Source organism: Nicotiana tabacum, chromosome 6, assembly GCF_000715075.1.
Source record: "Nicotiana tabacum cultivar K326 chromosome 6, ASM71507v2, whole genome shotgun sequence".
Lineage (NCBI taxonomy): Eukaryota > Viridiplantae > Streptophyta > Magnoliopsida > Solanales > Solanaceae > Nicotiana > Nicotiana tabacum.
Genome location: NC_134085.1, coordinates 43,266,656 through 43,270,602, shown reverse-complemented (window position 1 = coordinate 43,270,602; position 3,947 = coordinate 43,266,656). Strand labels below are relative to the sequence as shown.

Here is a 3,947-nt window from a genome sequence, read left to right as displayed (position 1 = left end):
TAAGAATGCGAGTCAACAGTCCGAGGTAATCAACAGAAGTTAGTCACAATCCAGAATAAAAAGAAAAAGGAAAGACAAGAAGTGAATCTAAATGTAGAAGTTAATGAAAGATGTGAGCTGCTCAAGACAGGGCTGAGGTCACCAGCTCTACATGTCCTGTTTTGGTCTGAAAAGCTGAAGAAGAACGAACTAGCACCTGCAACTAGCAAACGTCAAGGTTCAAATCCAAAGTCTGTATGAAGAACCATTCAAAACTCAAGATCAAGCTTCAGAAGACTTATAGATAGGAATCTTGTAACTCTTAGTTGGTAGGCTTAGCTAGTCTTTCCCATTTCTTTATTTTTTGATGTAATAACGGGACTGCGGACCGGAACCTTGGCGGAACGACACCTCCGGCTCTTCACCTCGGCATACTCCATCATCTCACTCACCTCTGAACTACACATGACCTGATTCCTTTATAGCCAAGGATATGTAGGCAGCTCTGATACCAGAGCTCGGTCACATTCCCCTTTCTCTTAGTTTTAGTCTCTCCAAATAAAGGTCGGGTCAAAAAACCTGTCTAGTCATCTTTGTCTGAAAATACTTCGTCTTTCTAGTCAAAGAGGGGTAGTTGTAGACATGTGATTTTTGACCCTCCCCAAGACTTTTTATATTTTAGCATGTGAATATTTAATTTAGGTCAAATATAGCTATTTCAACTCATTTTTACTCTTTTACTTTATTTTACTACAAGAAAATGAAAATTACAAAAAATATTTTTATTTTATGTACCTTTCATAAAAAAATACAAAAAATAGTACATTATTTTTATCTTTACATAATCTTGAAAATACAAAAAATATATAATAGTTTCACGTTAGCTTTTGGATTGTGTAATATTTTTATCTTATTATAAAAGGAGTCAATTAAGGTGTTGGATCACAATTTTAAGAGTTTTAGAGCCCAATTCTTGGTCCAATTCGGATTAGTCCATTAAGCCTAAGGACTCTTCTAGACTCTTCTTAGGAATAAAAACAAATAAAAAAAGACCCTAAGGGCTTAACACAAAAGACCTAGGGACTAATTGACAAAATACACAAAAATACACCTAAACCTAGACTCTATATATAAAGTAATGCTTAAAAAAAAAAATACGCAAAAACAGAAGATAAGAGACATCCGCCGTTGTTGACCATAATACACGGACCCCTCCCATGTCCTTCATCTTCTTCAGCAGCCATTAACAAGAGAGAAGCCAGCCATCTTCTCCAGACCCATCACCTATACACAAACCAGCCGCCTCCGCCAGTCACTCGACTCACCGGAAAAACATCAGCAGCCCACCATCGCCGCCGGCGTTATCTGAAAAAAAAATACATGAAAGCTTAAGAGGAACAGGAGAATGAACAAGAACCAAAGGAGAACGGAAATGAGCAACAAATTTCACTGCTTCATCTCACATTTTCTGGACGTTTACAAACATAGATGAAGCTGCCATTTCTATATTAGATCCAAGGCTAAGATAACGTTTTTGGTATAACATGTTACAAATCTCACATATAAAAAAGGAATTTGTTCAAAAACAAGAAAATCTGGACCAAAAAGAACTAAAGAAAAATCAAACTTGAGATGCATAATGAAATCTAGGCTGTCTCTTTTGGTTTTGGTTTCCGAATGGAGTGGAGGTGAAACGGGTAGTTGATCGTTCGAGTTGCCGCTCGAGGTTGCCGTTTGTAGTTTCTGCCGAAGTTTCTATTGTTGTGCTTGTTTTTCGATCGAGTTCAATCATCGGAATCCTCAGTAAGTTGGAATCGTCGGAGATTCAAATACGTTTGAAAATGATTCAGGTCCCTCTTTCTGCCTTTTCTTTGTTGTTTGTGATGTTACTCTCGTGGTTCTGATTGAAATATGTGGCTGACCTGTTCTTGTTTGTTAGTTGAATTTGGAGCTGAATGTCTATAGTTTTATTGTCTTGAATTTATGTTGGATTTAGTTTCATTATATTTGGGATAGAATTTGACTAAGTAATACTTAGAAATCCTCTATTCTTTTGTAATGGTTTCGGAGTATTCCACAGACTTTGTTGGTGAGAGCAGATCAAGCATTTTCGATGCCAATGCTGGAATTGCCTTGAGCAAGAACTTTGTGAAACTTGTGTTGTGGTATGACAATGAAAGGGGTGACAGCCCTCGTGTGATTGATTTGATCTGCCATATGGCTTCTGTTGCTTAAGGATTTGATGCTGGTGAAATGCCCTTTTAGTTTTTGATTGAATCATAGGAGTATTAGTTTTCTATGGCCGGGAGTGATCTTCTTGCTTAATTCTAATGGAATAACCAGAGAGGAACTACTGTGTTGGCTAAAGATATGAAGTGCTAGAGAATATTTGAAGTTAGTTGTGAGGTATATGAAAATTTCTACGTTGTTTATATAGCGAGTGAATCTAGAGGTCATGTAATTACTATTCGTATTATTTAATTTGGAGATGGGAACTCCACCAGAAGAGGCAAGAATAAGTGGAATTGCCATATCAAACAAATAAATGATGGAGTTGAAAGAAATTTATGTCTCATTATATGATTTGGAAAATATATAATTAGAATTCAATCCCACATCGGTGTCAGTGGAATTTATGATATAACAAAAGTCAACTAATAGCAGTTGAATTACTGTATTACATGACTTGTTATAATTTAGCATATATAATATCTTTGAGGAATGCTGGGCTTTTTTTTTGTTTGAATTGTCATGAATGATCGCTAGCACGTTGTAGGTGCTATTAATTAGTCAATCATCGTGATTGTGTACACATTCGCGTGATATAATTACGATTCTTTAAAAAATAAATCGAGGTATGCGTTCGCGCAACTTCGACCAAACTTTCTTAATAATAATAAAGCGTTATTAATTGTGGACACGTTCGCGTGACATGATTTTTGACGCGCCAAACAAATGAGTACACGTACGCGTGACCTGTTTCAAGATAATTTCTTAATTAAAAGAGGCAAATGCACATAGGTTCTAAAATGAGTAATTAGACAATTTGTTTAAGCCAAGTATGATCAAAGCGACCGTGCTAGAACCACGGAACTCGGGAATGCCTAACACCTTCTCCCGGGTTAACAGAATTCCTTACCCGAATTTCTGTGTTTGCAGACCGTAAATAGTCAACTTTCCTCGATTTGGGATTTTAAACCGGTTACTTGGGACACCATAAATTATCCCAAGTGGTGATTCTGAATTTTAAATAATTAATCTCGTTTCGATTGTCCTTTAATTGGAAAAACTATCTGTATTGGGAAAAATTGTAAGGGTGACGTGTCGAGACACGTAGACTGGTCAAATGGTCAAAGAATTACAACGAGCCAAGAGGCACGAGTTGCAACAGATACAAGCAAATGGCAGAGGAAGAGGCACGAACAGTTATTCAAATAACTCAGCGCCCGTACCTATCTAAGTCATTTATGTCCGAGAATCAAAAGGAATGAATCAGACAATAGAAAAGAGTGCAAATACGGCATTTAATAGGCATTAAATGTGGAATACGTTATAGAATTTGTATTGAATGTAATGATTATGTAACGTAGCATTCAATATCTTTAATTACTCATAATAGTCTCATTATGATTTGGGCAAAATGTATATCTCCAAGATATCTATAAAAGGGAGATATCTGATCAATTGTAAGGACACGAAACACTATTGGAATAAACTTTGGTTTACTTGTTTTTCTCTTGATTACTCTCTTGCTACCTAAATTACTTCCTTTTATACATTCTTTTGATTATCAGTAACCCGTGTTCTTCTAAATTCTAGCTTTGACTAAAATTTTATTTTTTGGTTAAACAAATTGGTTTCGTTACCGGAAAACTGATAATCTATTTTCTTTTCACTTAACTTTCCTTGTTGCATCAATTATGTCGAACAACAATGATAACACTTAAGGAAACCAAGAGAACCAACAA

At 36.0% G+C, this 3,947-nt stretch overlaps 1 long non-coding RNA gene across 1 annotated transcript; it reads right to left on the bottom strand.

The window, feature by feature from the left end:
- Positions 1–864: 864 nt before the first annotated feature.
- LOC142181610 (uncharacterized) lies at positions 865–3,672 on the bottom strand. Its single transcript, XR_012710316.1, has 2 exons — positions 1,443–3,672; positions 865–1,344 (listed from the first exon to the last, which is right to left on the bottom strand). It is a non-coding gene; the product is annotated as an uncharacterized LOC142181610 (long non-coding RNA).
- Positions 3,673–3,947: the final 275 nt, after the last annotated feature.